The sequence below is a fragment of the Polyodon spathula genome, chromosome 16 (assembly GCF_017654505.1).
Source record: "Polyodon spathula isolate WHYD16114869_AA chromosome 16, ASM1765450v1, whole genome shotgun sequence".
Lineage (NCBI taxonomy): Eukaryota > Metazoa > Chordata > Actinopteri > Acipenseriformes > Polyodontidae > Polyodon > Polyodon spathula.
In genome coordinates, this window is record NC_054549.1 from 26,913,903 (window position 1) to 26,933,652 (window position 19,750).

Below are 19,750 nucleotides of genomic sequence, written 5' to 3' on the forward strand. Positions count from 1 at the left end.
AGGCTGTAAAATGCTCCGAACTGTAAAAGGTGTCCTGGGGAGTCAGCATCCTGATCGACAGCAGGTCTAACCTGAAGCTTAAAAACCTCTGGCTCTAAACCCTGAGAACTGTCCCCTTTGAAAAACTGACTCGCAGCCTTCATGCCCTCACTAGACAAGGCTGCCCACAACTGTATTAAAAAAAAAAAAAAAACCTTTATCATCCTAACCAATCTCATTCCCAGCTCAGATGCTAGGACCTCAGGGCTTTTCCAAGCTTGCTTTTTAAGATCCACTAGCTGCACATTTTTTTTATCAATCCTTTAGTAGCTAATAAACACTTAACTATTTGACTCTAAAATTTTGCATTTCAAATTAGGGTTGTATACTAATGGCTCTTCTAAGAGCCAATACAACCCCACACACCTAAAATCTTGTTTTACTCTAAATAGCATCCAGGCATTCAGCAGCTCCCTGTAAAAATCAGGTCCAACTGTGCAGTATTCAATAAAAACACCTGTGTGTCTAAACTCAACTTACCCACCCGTTGGAGGAAAAAAAAAAGCCAGCACTCAAGGGGAGAGATTCAGGAGTATAGAGCAACTTCTGTAGAGAAAGCAGTCTAAATGCTGCCACCCTACTCACAACATCAACCAAGCTCTGACCTCCCTCAACAGGCAAAAACAGCACACTCTGCTTTATCCAGTGCAATCCGTCCCATAAAAAATCTACAATCACTCTCTGGATCTCTTTTAATAACAACACTGGGGGGGGGGGGGGTCTACACATCTTGCTCTGTGCTCTGAGCCATAACATGGAGGTCACTAGGTTGTTAATCATTAAAACTCTACTTCTATAGGATAGTTTGGTGAGGAGCCATTGCCAGCTCTGCAATCTACTTTTGATCTTATCTAACACCCCATCCCAGTTCTCTTTAGCCACCCCTTCCCCTCCCAAGAACACTCCCAGGTATCTAAAAACTGCATGACTCCATTGTAACCCTGAGGGGAGATCTGGAGGCGCACTGCCTTCTCAATCACCCATTAAAAATACACTGCTTTTTGACCAGTTTGTCTTTGCAGAGGACACTTCTCCAAAGAATGTCAAGCAATCATTTAATGTTTGTACATCTTTTTTTCCCAAAACAAAGACTACAACATCATCAGCACAGGCCACCACTTTTAGAGGCTCCATTGGTACATTTGGAATGAACAAGCCAGATAACAAAATCCTTAATTTGTGGAGTAATGGTTCAATTGAGAGTGAATATAACATTCCAGACATGGAACAACCCTGGTGAATTTCCCTCTGCACCTGAATAGGAGAGCTAAACACACCATTGATTTTAAGTGTACTAAAAACATTACTGTAGAGTAACTGAATTTTGCCCAAAGAACTGGGCCCAAAACCAAAAGCCTAAACTACATTAAATAAATATTTATGATCTGCACAATCAAAGGCTTTGTCCTGATCTGAAGAAGTTAGACCAGCTTTAAAACCCAAGAGGTTGGAGGCTGCTATTAGATCATGAATCAGAAAGATATTATCAAATATTGATCTGCCGGGGACACAATACGTTTGATCGAAATGCACCACACAATTCTTCACTTTGCCCAACCTATTCGCCAAAGTTTTTGCTAAAATTTTGTAATCTGTACAAAGGAGACTTATTGGACGCCAGTTCTTTATATTACATAAGTCTCCTTTCTTTGGTAGCAAAGTCAATATTGCACGCCGACAGCTCAAAGGCAGTTCCTCTTCTGCAATACTCTTAAGTACCACTCAGACAAGTCTTTTCCAACTGTAGACCAAAAAGTCTTATAGAATTCCACCGGTAAACCATCAATCCCTGGTGCTTTACCATTGTTCAATCCCATAAGAGCATCAGAGAACTCCTGGAAAGTTAACTCTCTCTCCAACTGGTCCTTCTCTTCTTCAGGAACCTGGACTAGACCTTCTAGGAACTGTTGAGTTTTACCAGACTCATCCCCAGCCTCTGCAATGAACAAGTCAGAGTAAAAACCCACACTGTACTCCCGGATGACCTCAGGTTTGCTCAGTAGTTGACCTTGATCCATCCGTAAACAATAAATAAGTTTTTACTCTGAGCAGTTTTCTTTTCCAAAGCAAAGAAGTATTGGGTGGGAGCGTCCATTTGAGACAAATTAAGGAAAATGGCACGCACTAGCACCCCTTATACTCGTGTATCCAGCAGATCAGACAGTTTTTACTTTTTTTTAAGCTTCAGGTCCTCAAACAGCCTGTCACTATAGCTGGACCCCAGAGCTCTATGTAGCTCATTTATGTCCTCCTCCAGCTCTCTCATTGCTAAATTAAGACTCTTGGTAATATTTTTAGTATACTGTTGGCAAAGTAGTTTAATCTGAACCTTTAGAGACATCCCACCATAGCCTTAAAGATGAAAAATTGCATTGTTGCCTTCTCTATCGTTAATAAAATGAGTACATTTAAAAGCTTTGTGTTTAAATGCCAATATGAAGTGTGCACACATGGAGAAGGAATAAACGTGTTCAAATTAACCAAGCTGTGGTCAGAGAAACCAGTAGGACATATATCGCAGGTAGTAAATAAATTTAAATGATTCTTAAAAACATAAAACCCATCAAGTCTAACTAGTGAAATATGTCCAGCACTCCCTTTCACCCAAGTATACTGGCGAGCATCAGATTTCATCAATCTCTACATATCCTCTAGATCGTGATCTCTTAAGACAGAGACCAGCTCACTGACTGACCTTGGATGGGGTTCCGAGCCATTCTTATCAACCTTGTTATATACTGTACAATTAAAATCCCCACCCAATAAAACCACATCCTCAGGCTGACACTGTGCCAGTACTTTTATTCAGAGTTTGGAAGAATAACACTCTCTCTCTCCCATCATTTGGAGCATAAACATTTAGAAAGACAAGAGTCTTACTACAAATACTGACCTGGACTTTTATCAGCCGCCCTTGTACCTGTTCACTCACAACAAGAGAGTCCGGTTTAAAATCCTTAGAAAATAAAATCGCGACTCTTGCACTGAAATTAGTGCTCTGGCTTAGTATAACCTCCCTGTCCCACTGTTTAAACCAATCTGCCTTATTGTTTTAACATGTCTTAATTCAGGTTCTTTACAGCCCAAAGGAATCATGGACATACCTGACATTATCTGTCCGTGCCGGCTTAGTTCTTTTAATATCAGATCATTTTTTAAATAAGGGGGAACACTGGAAATAGTAACTTTTTTAGCGGGGATCGCAAGAGGCAAAACAGAAACTAACACTCCACTAATTACTAATCCCTGCTGCACTACCTTTTGAACTAATTCCTCATTACTGAGGAAAACCACTACAGCTTTATTCATCCTGGAAGCCGACTTAATGTTTCCACACCCAACTACTTTTCTGAGTTCAACACATTTTTGCACCGGTACTAGCATCAACAGCGATTTTAATGCCGTGCCACCTTGTTAAATTTTCAAAATTGGCGCTTGAACCGCTCCCTCCCCCCGGTTTGGCCATAACGGCCGTCAATTTGTAAAACCCAACCCTCAATCAGATTTAATAACACTATAACATGAGAAAATATGTATGTATGTTTATATATATAATAGAAGGAAAAACTGGGGAGAACCCCTCACTCACTCAGAGACCTGCACACACACCACAAGCACTCCAGACAGACACTGCGACAGACAGCACCAACAGAGAGAGAGATAGATGGATGGATGGATAGATAAATGGATAGATTGATTTATATATTTAATTCATTTTTTATTTTTTTGTATTTGTAAATGTAGCCCTAGTGAGTGTGGATAATAAATCGCTTTTGTAAATTGAAATATTTTCACACACTGAAACAATGGTAAACTAACAAACTTTCAGCACAGTAAAAGGGAAACCAGTAAAATAGGCTGTGTGGTCCAGTGGTTAAAGAAACGGGCTTGTAACCAGGAGGTCTCATTGTGTGACCCTGAGCAAGTCACTTAACCGCCTTGTGCTCTGTCTTTCGGGTGAGACATTGTGAGTGACTCTGCAGCTGAATCATAGTTCACACACCCTAGTCTCGTAGCTTGTAAAGCGCTTTGTAATCTACTATGAAAGGTGCTATATAAAAATAGATTATATTATTATTAAAGATTGCATGTATTAAGATTTTGTTGGCTTACGAAAGTCAATTTTGCATTTTGTCTTACTCGACTTGGGTCAAAGCACGTCGATCCACATCCTGAGGTGGGTCACTGTGAACCATGTATGACCCAGGTACGTGGTTTTACCCTATACGGGATTGTAACCCCAGTAGCAAGAGCCCGGGTTAGGACCCAGGTAGGAGTGCCAGTGTGAAAGGTGCTCAAGACAAAATGGCAGAAAAGCATTGCCCACAACACATTCCAGCTGGAAAACACAGGTGGTGTTTGACTCTCTTTCCAACCAAAATCAAAGAAAAGTGCTTTTCAGTAATTTAAATGAAGCTTGACAGATACCAGGCAGAGATCAAATAAGAGGTGGCCCATGTAATCTGTGTCTTCCTGTGTAGCGGAGATTGAGGTGTGCTTCTCTGTCTTGTTCACTGTTTGTGCAAACAGATTTCTAATTGTAGGGCACCACTGTGTCTGGCCTGTCTGCTCTGATGGATGGTGGTGTTAGTTTTAAAGTGTGTAATTTAACAGTGAAGCGTTGCGAGCCCAGCCATCAGCCTTGAGTGCTCTGGGGAGCACACATCAGCTCTGCTGGCTAAGCCACCAGCCCGCCTGGTCACGTTATATACTTTGTTGGAAGAAAGTTGGTTTTATTATCAATAAGACAGTTATGCCAGTCATCATTTCAAGTTAAGAAATTAGGACATTTTTGCTCATGAAACCACTGTTTCCAACACTGGGATTGATTTTCAGTTGGTCTAAATGGTGTCAGATGTAAATAACGCCTTCCTTTTAAATCTCTTATTTCTAGGACCACATCTGGCATTTTTACGTTAATACAGCCAGAAAATAAGACTTGCATGCACTGTTATGTATTTGATTTTCATAGCCTTGGTTCTCAAATTAATTGATACTGCACCCTATGTCATTCTATTTATGCAATGTTTGCTCAATGTTTTTCATATGCACATTAATGTTGTACAGATGTAGACATGTATAATGAAGTGGATGATCATAAAGTAACTGCAGTCCTATGAAAGGAATCTTTTGGGATTTCTGAGAATTAATTTAAGCATGCAAACATGTTTAGGAAATAAAACCAAATATAACATCTCTACCTACATTTTTGCAATACTGTGGTGGTTAATGCTGTCCAACTGTTTAGTGGCTCATCAGGCGCAACAGTACAGCTCTCTTGATTTTAGAGGAGAGGTGTCCTGTTAAATGCTGTTAAGAATAGGTCTGAAAATACTACAAGGACATACGCTTGTCTTTGGTAACAGCAGGTACAGTCCAAATTTCAGTGTTTAATTGCATTTCAAATGCTGCTATTCAGTCATCTTTAGTTTAAACCTGTTGCATGTTAGTCTGAAGTGGGTTATTCAGATTGTGTTTGTGGTAGTCTGGCTCATAAGTATTTGCATTGACTGAGCAGAAAGGGTTAAGAGTTCTAGCAGTTCTGAAGCAGGGGGAGGTGAGCTCTGTGGAAGATCCCAGTTATTTATGCAGCAGTCAGTAACGGAGGACACGACTCTGCTAGGCCCCTCCGTGTGAGTCAGGCCTCTGAAACGTGGACAGGTGGCTGGGAGGATGGATTAAAAACACAATTCCATTCCCTTGTTAAATTAGCAGGAGTATGGAATCAAAGCGAGTTCGCTGCCACAAGGCACACAGTGTACTTCAGCCAAAAGGCCTCTCCTCCCTCTCTCCTGCATCCACAGAGAGCACACTGTTCAATAAGTAAACAAGGCAGGCTGGGATTTAAAAAAAATAAATAAATGAATACATCAATGACCCCAGGGTAGCTAGCTGGGGTTCTTTCCTCCCCAATGCACGCACGTCACAGTCTGTACTTTAGAGAACTAATTGTCCTGAATATGATGAAACTTGTTAAGGCGCTTCCTTTACAAAAGTTATGGAGTGTTTCATAACCCCACTTCACGTTTGAACATACATCTAGCGAGCCACAGCCAATTGTGATTAAACTTCCTAAGGACATTCTTTAGCAAAGGTTATAGGTAGGATTAACATTTTGGGCGGTATGAGCCTGTGACAAAGTGTCCCTCCCCTGTGTGTATTTTGTGTTCTATGTAGTGTGTTAATGTTGGTGTGTAGTCATTGGTACACGGGATATAAACGGGTCTGTGTAACACAAGTGTTTAAAATGTATATTTGTATTTAGGCACGAGGATTGCACAGCACTTCACGTGCAAGTAAAATGTAATATGTGAGCATGGGGAATTGCACTTTATTAATTCATATGCAGTTGTACCGCGACTCCAACTGAATGTTGATTACTAATCGAGTCTCGGTACAGCTGCATAAAAGCAGCATGTTTTCACTCACCCAGGGCTGTGTGTTTGGTGAGTGGAAAATGGGATTGGAGATGGAGGTTATAATAATAATAATAATAGTTAATGGTTAAAATATCAGCTCACCGTGCTTGTCTGTGTAGTCCATTTTGTTTGTCTCTTTTAATTTGGTGAAAGTGCCGTGTCCTGTGTTTTTGTTTGTTACAACCTTTTTATTTACTGTTCTGTTCATTCATTAAATGCTGAGCAAAACCAATCGCTCAGCTCTACCCAACTCCACCTCTCTGCTGTTTATTTCCTGGTTCCTGTTTCTGGTCTGATGTCACCCACTACAGCCGTCTGTGACAGCACCTCACTTGCACTTTTTCATTCATCTAGAGAACCGACTATAAAGTTGATGAAAATTGTGAAAGACATTGTTTAGTTTTGAGCGTATCATAATATGGGAAGTACAGTGTATGGAGGCCATCTCGGACCATCAGTTTGTCTATATGCCACTTACAATTTACATACTTTTAGGTAACCTCTTACTCAATTGCGATAAAACTTGGTCTGGACATATTTTAGCAGAAGCTATAGAGAGTTACTGTTGGCTCCTTACATTTTTCATGTAAATACAGTAGTTATGTTCATGTTACTGTAAATGTTTTTAATGTTTTTTGGCTTCCTTGAGCTACTGTACACGAGCTCACAGAAGACTCACATAACCACCTACTGCTGCAAGCAGTAGCAACAGCTTGTTATGGCAGGTGGGAGGCAACTTCTGTACCAATGGCTGAAACCTTTGAACGTAAACAAACTGGACTGCCAACAAAACCAGATTGAAAAACTACATTGGTAGGAAACCTGATTCCATTTGTGTAAACAATTTAACATTATTGGTGGGAAACTCAAAGATGGAAATAAGATTAATTCCTGGTTTTACTTTGAGTTTAAGAAGACACACCTGATCTTGTTTCCTATATGTATACACTGTAGCTGGAAGGGGTAAAACGGCCATGCAATAGGAGTCTGTTTTCCATCCCTGGGTTCTTATTTTTCCAGTAATTTAATCATTTTCGATGAGGATTCTGCTTTTTGTTTGGGACCTATTCTCACCTAATCCTGTTATAAGGATATAGTTCAGCTTGAATTATAAAGAGTCCATTGACTGTTTCCATAAAATTCATAACTCCTAACTTTTTTTTAATTTAGATTTATGTGAAACATTTTTCCCTGCCACAATAATACATGTTCACTTCCTGTGGTACAAGTGACATCATCTCACTTGCTGCACATAGGAAAGTATATGAAAATGCGGTGAGGGAGGTCCTGATAAATGTAACACAAGAACTGAAGCTATTACTTTATGGGTTGTTACAGAAAATAAAACTGATAAGTAGCAGAACAATAAGGTCTAATAACTGTAAATATCCTTTGTCGCTATATTTTAATGGTTGAATAACAAACGCTACATGTTATCCAGTTAGTGTTGATTACATAAAGGGATTCGGCCAGAGTTGGGTCCTATTGTTGGCAGATGTGTTCAGGTCTGGCAGTGGGCAGACACTGGTTACTATGGCTGCTTGCTAGCTCTGCTGCGTTGAAAACATTCCTTATATATACTCCTTGAAATACCAGAGGAGCAACAGCAGCACCCTGGGCAGGCCTGCAGCTGCACTGTGTTAACACTGTGCGGACTTAAAGGTGAACCAAAGACAAAAATCTTGTGCTTTTTCACTGACTGGGTTTCTTTTTTTAATTTATATATTTTTTTATCTCCTCTTTTTTTAAACCATGTGCTTTTTTAACAAAGGGTGCAGTAGTGTCATATTTCAATCCTACGACAATAAAAACAACTTGAACAATGGCACTAAACTGTTGAAATATCAGTGCACACAACACAAGTACCGATAAGAATATTAAGGAATCCTTACGCCTATTAACTAGTACTTCATTGGCATGTATTGCTTTTATTAGGTGACACTCTGTTAAATATTCTGTTAACACTCCTTTGCTGTATTAAATCTCTTATCTGCCAGATTTACTAACTATTCAAGAAAAAAAGGGGCTGAAATTACTGTTCTGAAAACCATCATCCTTGAGTCTTTTTCAAAAGCAGTGCCTGTGGTTTAAAAGAACAGTTGGTAAGCCTGGTAAACAATACTTCTGAAAGAGTAATAGATCATTTTACAAGCACACACAACAGGATATTAAACTGGTAAGAAATGCCGAGGATATAAATGAGCCTGTTAATCTCAAGTTTTTTTTATTTTTTCTCTCTCCCTAAAGTTGCATGTTTCGATTGTTATTGGTGTACAGTGCAGTGTTTGTATGGAAGTGGGAGGGGAAACCTGTGTCTGAGAACTTTCTATTGCCAAATAAGTGTCTGTTTATCGTCTGATTTAATAGCGCCTATATAAAGTTCATTACTTAATGGCTGGCTAGAAGATAAAATCTAAAGCTTTCATTCTTCATTGCTTATTTGGAAGGAAAAGCTAAGCAGTTATTGCAGTTATCTTTTACAGACTGATTTGGTGATTTACAGAGTCTTGTTGTTTTGTCAGTGAATGTTCATTAAGTCTTACCCATTCTGGGATAGAAGTAATAGTGGACAGCATACTAAATGTGAGGAACATACCTCATGCTTTAATGGGTTGTGGGAAAACTGTTCAAACAAACATTGCTGGAAGGCATTCAGAAGCACAACTTCTCATGTTCTTTGTTCCTTCTAGGTAACATAATTTCCAAATTTTCTCTTTGCACAATTTTTGTTCAAATAGAATAGTGTAAAGTTTATTTGGTCAACCTATACCTAGCCAGAGCTTCTCAGAGTGGGCTACAGGTTCATCAAATCAGGCCCTAAATCAAGCAGACAAATGGCTACATTTGCTAAGTAGTTATTTAATTTGACCTTGAGGTTGATTTAATCAACCTACAGTATACCCTGCTGGAATAATTTTTTTTGTGTTGTTTTTTTAGCACCACAGAAAACGTGTGGATTACATCAACCACTTATTTTAAGGTGTAATCCCTGGATTAGATAGATGGTTGGTGCAATCCAGGGCGATTTCGTTAATGCGGTACTTTACGTTGTGCTTAAACTAGTGCTCGAACAAATCATGTACGAACAAACACTGCCTGAAATGTCTTCAGTGGCAAAAGTGACCATATTGTTGTTTGTTCATAAAATAGAATTTATAAACGACTGTGAAAAATGTAATACATAGGAAATCAATTCATAAACTGTGTCAAATAAATAACATCTGTTCTACTGTCCTCATACTGCCCTTTAATTTGGGATTTGTTTTACTCCTGAGAAGTTTACTGTACTATGATGTGAATTTTCCTGTAATTCGCCTGTTTGAACATGGAAAATCCATGTTTGTCCCAGCACTGGTTAAAAACATATATATTTTTTTGTCTTATTAAAAATTAAGACATGAATCTACAGTAGTACATTCTTTTTTGGTTTAATATGATGCTGCTGGAGTTTTTTCCAACCTGGCGTGAATGCTTAAGCCCCTTTCACACTGACATACTTTACCTGGGTCAGAACCTACCCAGGATTGACCTGGGTGACAGACAAAAGTGCACAATGCGCATATCAACAGAAGTGTTCCTTATGGAAGAGCAATCCTCATGCAGCCATGGCTGTTTGTCATTGCGGCGGCTCACGAACGGCCGTCATGCGTTTTTGTCTCGCTCAACCCGGGTCAAAGCATGTCGACCCACATCCTGAGGTTGGTCGCTGGGACCCGGGTCAACCCGGGTATGACCCAGGTACCTGGTTTCACACTAAGCAGGATTGTGGCCTGGGTAGCCAGGACCCGGGTAGGAGTGCCAGTGCGAAATGGGCTTATCATTTTCGGCTTGGCATTTTCGGCTGTGTAAATACAGTATAATTGTAAATCTCGAAAAACTACTCGCTTCTAAATCTTTTGTAGTTATTTTTGTATTACTTTAGTATAAATATATGATAATTTGGAATCATATGTTGTTTTTTTCTGACTTTATGTGAACGAAAAGACACACCTTTGCCCGTTTTCCCATTGGAAATAGTGATATTTTGAAATATCACTTTCCTGGTCACAAAAGCAAAGTCTGTGGGGAATAATAGCCATTTTCTATACTTTTGAGGCATAAGCAATTAGGAAATAACACTTACTACCCAGGAACAAAAAAAAAAAAAAAATTGTTAGACGGTGTTATTATTTTAAGCCCTGCATCATTTCATTGTGGTCTGTATTGACTAATAGCGCTCTGTCAAACCCTTTCAGTGAGAGAAACAGAAACCTGGTGAGTTTTTTTGCTTATAAACTTCCGCTGTAAAACTAAACAAACTACTTGACGATGCTTGAGAGATCCTTGAATTGTGTTTTTCTCCTTTTAAAACAAATTAGGAGTCTTAGGTCTGCAATACAAAGATAGTTTGTTTTTATGATTGATTGTGAACATATTTTCTTATGTTACAGCTGATGTTAGCTCATCATCACACAGTTGTTAGAATAACAGGCTTCAATTGCCAAGATTAATGAAATAACTACAGTAAACACAGTGTTGAAGTAGTGTCTTTTGGCATTCAATTGTTGCAGAAATGTGTTGGAACTGAGTTAGTACATTTTCACATGTAGGTAACAACCAAAGAAACTAAGTAAACAGTATTTCTGTGTACACCTACTCTGTGTAGCGTTCATATGTGCTTTATGATTTTTAAAATTGCACGTGAACAGTGTTGAACCTGGTAAAATGTATGTGGTCACATCATTGTGACGTTTTCAGAGATGACTGATTCCTTTAACCAAGATGTGGAAAACAACATGTGTAATTCAAAGACCAACTTCAGTGTTCAGTATGTCTAGCATTATGAGATTGAACTGACAGCAAGCGAGACAAGAACCTGGAGACCTATGGATGTTTTAAACACTAGAGAATGTGTAACTGAGGGGGTAAAAAAGCCTACCAAATACTTTCATTTTGTTTTCTACCGCCATGTACTACATCCATATCTCAATTTGAATGCTTCTATTAAGACCTTAGACAAAATTCTACTTTTTTTTTTAATAATAATAAAAAATGCTGTTTATTCTGATATAAGTAACTAGTAATCTAATTATGTAGCTTTAGTTATGTAAGGAGGTTATAGAGGTTTGACAAAAAAAGGTATTCAATATGTAGTACATATTGGGCTGAAACGTGTTATGTTAATGTAGGGTTATGATATGGCTCCTTATGCTGAACCAATTGGGATGGTTCAGGCTTTGTGGTACATTTACCTGTTTCAGGTACCTTTTTAACATCAGGAGTACACTTAAAGCCTGAACTGTCTTAGTGTACATGGAGTCACTTGTTAACCCTATGTTAATAGAATCCCTGGCATGTGTTCTGTATGTAAGCTACATATGTCTGTTGTAACTGTCACAGTGGGCAGATTACCAGATAGAGTAATAGTCAGAACTAGGTTAGCAGGTGCTTCCAAGACTTCCTTGTGAATCAAAGGTAATTTGTGCATGATTTTACAGGCAGTCCTGGAGAACTGATTTCCACGCCAGGAATTAGACAGTACTCTTGACTGTTCAGGAGCCATATGTGACTAATTAAGACCTTTTATACTCCTTGTTGATCTGCTCCTGGCCTGGCTTCCTAGAACACTCAATTGATTGTGCAATGACAGCTTTTGTAAATTTGCACTTAAACCTGAGTTTCAGAATTACCCTAAATGAAGTGTTATTAAAATCATCAGGAGTCTGGATTGAGAGCAATCAGGACCCTGTTAAATAAATGGGTTCCCCACCTTTAACTCCATGGACTCCTAATTGTAACCCTACAGACTCATGCAAGACCTATTGATGCTGTGAGAAGTGTGGTCACTCAGAGCAGGGGCCGGATTACTCAAATATTACAAGAACTGAAATACAATATAGCTGGAAAAACCAGGACTAGTGAGTTTCTATTTTTATGGCAAGCCAAAAGATACACACTAAATTGATCTGAAATATTAAAATAAGTACACTATAACTAACAGGGGGAAGCCATTTTTGTGCAGGACTAGTGGGAGTTTCTATTTCGTATATCTATATATAAATACTGTATCAATAGCAAAGCCTTATTTGAAATCTAATCAAATACATTTTGTCTTTTTCATTTGTGTTGAAAGCTACAGTAAAATGGTTCTTTTATACGAAGCCCGGAAAGTAAAGCCTCAATTATAGACCCATCACACTTTGTCTCAGAATTGCAGTAGCCAACATTATATCACCCTGCGCTTGAAATATTGTCCTGGGTTGTTTTTACCATTATCATTTTACTGTCTTTATAGAAATCATATCATGCTACGACTTTTTTTCCACATCTCTTTTTTTTTGGGGGGGGGGTAGGGTTATTAGGGCTGCAACAAAGGATTCATTTGACCTTTGATGGTACACATTTGCATAATTTACTGGTGACGTCACCATAGCACTTGTTTATCTTTGAATAAAAATCCTATTTTACAGGTAGTCCATATAATTGGAATAAAAGATTCATATGTGACGGTGCTCAGTTTGTAGTATTGGCATATATTTTGTATGTTTCAAAAATAATCTACCATAGCACTTCTCTTACTGTCTTGTAAACTAGATATTCAGTACGTATTTTACTGAAGCACTACAACTGCTATCCCCCCCCCCCCCCCCACAGTGCTTTGGTAGGGTATACCCTGCTTTGTTCACACATTTCAAACCAGTTTCTGTTAAAAGAAAAAAAGTGTGAATGCCACCTGACGAACCTTTGAAGGTTTAAAACTACCTTTTGAATTCCTGCCTAGTGAACAAACTACCATCGAAGACCTCTTAGATATACAGTCCCCCGTTCTTGTATATTTTACTTTATTTTGTACAAAAAGTATACGTGTTCTTTACATGGAGGATAACTAAGTTGTTTTTTTTTTTATAAATGTGTTATGAATATCTTGCAGGGTGTTGAGTGAGGGCGACTGCAATGCATTTCTGTACGTTTGCTTGGCTGGGTATTATTGCAGAAGGTGGAACTGCAAGTGTGGAGGTATAGCGGTTGCAATAGCATCGGTACACAAAGAATAGGTGGTAAACAGATAAAACAATAATTGGGAATTGTCAGGCAAGACAGTCAAGAAGGTTTGTGTAAGCTTTCTCATCATTTGCAGTAAGACTGAATGTGAATTCTATTTAGTGACGCTATAACTTTAAGTTGGTGTAACCTTTTTAAAACGCTATTAAACACTGCTTACTTTGGCCCACTGTAAATAGGGTATGTGTCTCACAAGAGTCCTACACTACATTTCCCTGAGAGTATTCTAAAGCTTCCTTGTTAGTGCCACAAACATAAGACCACTGTATGCAGTCTGCCTCAGAGCTGATTCTGATGCTGAGCTAAAGCAGCTTCACACTCCACCCTACGTATTTTAGAAGTTGGCCCAACATCAGGCACCAGCTACATGACTGCTTAAATAACCTGCATAAGAACTAGCTGCCTGTATGAACAGGATCCTGTCGGAAAAAGGGTGTTTGTTTCCAGTTACCGGTATCCTAGTTAATGAAATATCTTTTAAACCATTTCACGTTCCAGGTGGTTGAGACTCTGTGAACATGGAATGCAGCTGTAAACTCGCTTGCACGCCTTTTTTAATGTTGTTTTTATTTTATAGTGGATCAGTTTCAAAGGGACTTTTTGCTGTCCTTTCAATCTAAATCCTTACTGCCGACCACAGAGGGAGTTTTAGTTCAAACAAAACAGGAATAGAGCAGACTGCATCTTCTGTGTAGCATCCGCTAATTAGAATTTGAAAATGAGAAGATTTCTTTTAAATAAATTGGTAAATGTAGGGGAAACTTAACTTTTTAATCAAATCCAAGTTGTTTTGTTTAAAAAAAAAATAATTAGTGAGTAAAAAAATCTTTAGTTTCAAACAAATCTCTCGTTTTCAAACAGTAATGCAATATACACAGCTCCCTAAATAGCAATTAATGCAATTGAACTGCAGTGCAAGTATAGGTTGGATCATGCTGCATACTTTATATACAGTGGCTCTCAAAAGTGTTCACCCCCTTGGACTTTTCAACATTTTATTGTGTTGATCAGTGGCAAAAACTCAAAATTAAATTCATTTGATTCCATTTTGTAACGCAATAAAATGTGGAAAACTCCAAGGGGGGTGAATACTTTTGAGAGCCACTGTAGATGTGACAGGATTTTTCCACATGCCTGAGAACAGTAATGCTGTAACTTGTTATAGGAAGCACGTGTGCTTTATTTTAATCCAAGCTTATAATTAACAACCTTCTTAAATGTGTTAAACTTATTGGAGCAGTTAAGTTGATCAGGACAGTAGGTACAAATATATGGTGATTTTGTATAGTTCTAAAATACATGATTGGCAACTGTAAAACCTTAAAATACATGCTTATGAAAGACCTTTGTAAATAAAATGTAAGCAGATATATTCCAGAGTGTGTCATACATATTTCATACTGTATATGGAGTTACTAAAATGCTGTTTTCTGTCCATTTAAACTTAAATATATTGGTTATTATGTAGGTAACTTTTCAGTCTGAAAGGCACTGAAAGGAGATGATGTGTGTATGTCTCTCTCTCTCCTCTCTCTCTCTGCTTTTTTTGCATAAAGGGATATTTCATTATCTGCTGATTTGGCTTGGCTCATGCCCCTGAAGGCAGCATCATTAATTTTGAATGAGTAACTGGAAAAAGTCAGTTCGGATTGGATTTATGGTGCAATTATTCTCCTTCTGGAGACCATGGAAACTACTGCCGATTTTAACTATTAAGTAAAAAGCAAAAAAGTAACAGAGAATAAAAAGCAAAAGATTAAAGTAACTGTTTCCATTATTGGTTTTATTTTAAGTACAGTGAACTCTGAGGTAAACACTCGAAATCCTAAATAATAGAATTTTAAAATGTTTACCTCCTTGTACTCTGCACTGCAACAAATCAGCGCTTGTATAGAATTCATATTAAGAAAAAAATATTTTAAAGCATTGTTTTGCATATTTGTGTATAAACACAAAAGATACCCTCTCTGATCTGTCCAATTGCAGTTCAACAGTAAGAAGCAGGCAATATTTCTTACAAAACCTCAGACTTCTCTCTGAAAGAGAGACCCGCTGTGTCCTAAACCAAATGCTCTATCTTCTCAGCTTCTCCTCCTTATTTAAAATTAATCACCCTTTGTTTTAAAAACCATAATACCTAGCTCGTGAAGTATGTTATTCCAGGAATGCAGTCGTTGGGTTTCTGGATAACTATAACCTGCTTCAGTTTACTTTTCTTGGGTTTTGACGTCAATGAAAGCACTTTGAATATATTACTGGTTTGCAGTGCACTTTTTGAGGAGTATTTATATGCAAACACATTTTTACTGCTAGTGAAACAGTGAATGATTAGGTCTACGTATGACTAAATCAGAAGACACATTGCCTGCGTAGTTTGAAAGATTCCGTCTGTCAAAATGTCTGGAATTTTCTTGTGGTTTTATGTGGAAATCATTGCTGAAAAACAAAGTTATATGCCAAGTTTGTTTAACAAGACTGGACCAATTATGAATTCTATTTTGTTGCAGAACTGATTGATATTATTATGTACTTTAGACCAGGGCTGTACAATGAATGACTCCTGAGCCATCACTGAGCACCAAAATATGTCTGATTTACAGGTGAAGTGTCCTGATTTAGGCTGTTGGTAGGTTTGAAAAGAATACAAAGACAAATGGTTGTCTTTTCTTGAAGATATACTGCAGCATTGTTTAGTTTTTCAACTTCTTTGCTTCTGTTTAGTCAACTTTTTAGTTGTATTTAATAGAAAGTATTGTGTGTGTGTGTGTGTGTGTGTGTGTAATAGTCTTGGAAGGCTCTACTTTTTAAGGGTTCATAATAAGAAGAAACAAAAACACTAAACTGTAGTAAGTGATGTGTGTTCCAATAAAATAAGTGGAAGGCACCCTGAAGAACTCTAATGACCCGTTCTCACACTATCCCTTGTTAGCCATGTTGCCTGGAGAGAAATTCATCTCCATGTTTTGTTTTCTGTTTGTATTATTTAAAAATGACTCCTTGTTTTTCCATGTTTCAGTTTTTTACTAAGAAAACATTCCTCTCTGTTTTTATAGTGACATTAGCCGGACACCGCCGCCACAAGGTTCAGAGGTCGAAGTTCAGGATTTGTACCAATTTAAAACGTCGCACTCTACAGTGCTTGTGTTTTAAAGCAAGTAAGGAGACCTATTTCTAAAGTAATGTATTCATTATTTTGGTCCCCATCTAAGTGATGTGTGTTTTTAAAGCCCAGTAGGGCAAAGGCTATATGATATTATTGCCAGGACAACAAGATGCTTTCATCTCAAACCTGTGTGAAAATGAATACATTTCCAATTAAATGGGCTGCATTGATTTAAATTGGATGAATACAATTACATCATAAATGACCATTTACAATAGTCTGTCTAGACCCTACTGCATATAATTATATTAGGCCAACAAGCCTTTACATATTCAGTACTGTACAGTGATACTTTTACATTGGGATTTACACTAATATACTTTGATTTTTTTTGTATTTAATTTGTTATTTTAAAGCCCTCTCCTTTTATTTGAAAGCCCCTTTTAAAATTGCAGCTGTTTAGTTGCATTAACTTGAGACACTTTATGTATTTCTATAGTTAGTTAATTCACATTGGGTTTAGGCAAAGTGTTGCCCAAAATGTCTATCTGTATGGTATTTAGTAGGGTAGTCAGTCAGAATCTGGCACTGGTGGTTGAAGTAGGCATTGTGCACTGGGTCAAAGGTTATTCCAAAGGAGTAAAGGTTAAAATGACAAAACCTCAGCTACATAAACTGTTTTGAGTTCCCCAAGACTCACTTTCTTCAGGAGTCAAGGGCAAGAATTGTGTTTGTCGCTCGGTGGAGAATTACAGCAATTGAAGCCAGTACCAATTATACTGTTCGGCAAATTAGTAGTCAATCTACCCCTAAAACATTGTGGATAATTTAAACTGGCATTCAAAAGTCCCTTTATGCAAACAAAGCGGTAATGCAATCTTTTTTTTGTTTCAGTCCAGGTCAGCTTGCCATATATTTCATTATAAAAGCAAAGCCATCATTGCAAGTATCAGCAAATACAGCAGGTAGAGACCGACACATGGCACTTCACTTCTGAGGCAACAATTTTGTGCTCAAAAACAAAAAAACCCCACACACACATTTTGACTCAAGTGGATGTTTTTTTTCCCCCAGGTTAAATACAATTACATGACCTTACACAGACCTTATACAGTACAGAAGGGACTTTCAGAGACCAGCATGCTTGCAGATCAGCTGCACTGAAACAGCTTGCCCTCCCTTGCTTCACCTGGCTTTCACTTCTCTGTGGGCTGCCTGCGGTTCCATTTCCTTCCACTTGTGTTGAACAAAAAAATTAACTTGCTACCTGTTAATTTCTCAAACCATTTTTACATGCTGACGTTCATAATTTCATATGTTAAGGAAAGTCCTTGAGGGAAATCTAAGGGTATTCTTCACCTGTGACCTGATACAGCTGCAAAATGGATTGCTTTTCCAGCAGTTTATTTTTTTCAGTTTTGCTTCTCTTGTATTAACCAGTTTGTGGGTATCATGTGCTGCATAACCTCATACTTGTGCAAGTAGAGCACAGTGTGATTATTTGACTTGTATGGTGAAGTAGCAGCTGGCAAGCTGGTTTACAAGGGAGGAGTGATGCATTGTTTTTGTGACCTGAAATATTCATACCAAGTATCCTGTCTGTCCCATACTGTAATATACATGGTCTTTCACTTTCTAACTTACTGAACACCTGTTGTGAACTTGAGGCATTGTATTATTGCCGAGTTCTTAATTGCATTCGTTAAAATGTAAAGTAGAATTTTCCATACATTTTTTTTTTTTTTTTAATGCTAAGTTATCGGAAATGTTTCAGTCCCTGTAATTGTCAGGAAAATATTTCCACAGCTCTTCTGGAAGTGCCTGTGCGTTTTCATCTCTAAATTAACCATCACTTAAGTTTTTCAGTTGATGGTGTACACTACTGAATTTGCTTAATTGAATCATCACATTTATTAGCAAATAGAATTTCACTAAAAATCAATTACAGGCCTGAGTGGCTGGGTACTTCCAGTTCTCTTCACATTGATTGACAGCTCTGATTGACAGTGTCAGAGTGAAACTGAGCAGGTCTTATCAACATGGGGAATATGAATCCTTGTGACTTGCATGAGCAATTAAAGTCTTAGACAGCCATGTTAAAGCTCTGTTGGCAAAAGCCAGAAAGTAACAGGTGTTTTGTGACAAAGCTTTGACAAGCTCCTAACTCTGTTCCAGTTTTCTGCAGTGAAACTGCTTCTTTAACTGTTTACATTGTCTTCCAATAAGGTATGTAGGTGTATGAATACCAGCAGAATGCCTGAGGTAGGACTCTTCACCCATGCCTTACTAAATAACTTGGCATTCATGCAGCGAGTGCAAGGGGTTGACGTCCTGTTTTACAGATGTTTGGGGAAGTTAGAGTTTAAGGTAAAACTAAGAAATTCGGTAGGCAAATGTTGGAGCTATTGCCGTCCTTAAGTTTCCACCTTCTTACCTATATTCAGGACACTGGGTCTACAAGCTCTAGATACACGTAAAGAACATTTGCGAAAACAATTTTTACTGCTTGCAAGACATTCGTGTGAAGGAAATGAAAAATGTCACCCTAGCGGGTGTGTTCATAGGCCACTGATTGTGTTGCAGGACAGATGCTCATGTGCTGTGTAAATGGGTAGCTGTAGTTTTCGGAAGCAGTGATCCGCTGTGAGCCCAGGGTGTCAAACCAGGTTCTCTGAAGTGAGTCACAGTGAGGGAGTGCCAGAGAGGCAGTGGACTGCAGTGCAAAGCCAGGACATGTGAGCAGTTGCTGTGACCGAGAATAAGGGATTTGTTGTGACTGGTAGAGATTTTATTATTATTATTGTTATTATTATTATTGTTATTATTATTACCCAACAATAAGGAATGTAAAGGATGATTGGGGCAGTGGCCTAATACAGTCATGCTTGCACCTCTGGAGTCCTGTGTCACAAGTTGAATGACTTTTGTTTAGTCAGATTGAGAATTGGGTATTTGTTCCAAATATAAACACATCCATTATTTAAATCCTTATATGAACCTCTTATAATATAAACCTTCCTGGGTTTATAGGGCTGTCTATAGTGTGAATTAACCATGCATAAAGCACAGTTAAAGTGCTTGGACTAGCTCAGAGCTATACTGTATAAGGATCAAATTGATCCCTAAGCAAACATTAATGTCTTCATTA

General features: G+C 38.2%; 1 protein-coding gene across 3 annotated transcripts in view; it reads left to right on the forward strand.

Annotated features, from left to right (window-relative positions):
- LOC121329137 (plexin-B1-like) overlaps positions 1–19,750 on the forward strand; it is a 122,472-nt gene that overhangs the window by 52,909 nt on the left and 49,813 nt on the right. Inside the window, exon 3 of one of the 3 annotated variants that reach the window (XM_041274518.1) lies at positions 16,553–16,654. The exons of the other annotated variants lie outside the window; for them this stretch is intronic. The gene's annotated coding sequence lies outside the window, so the exon portion shown is untranslated. The remainder of the gene's footprint in view (positions 1–16,552; positions 16,655–19,750) is intronic. 3 annotated transcript variants of the gene reach the window in all.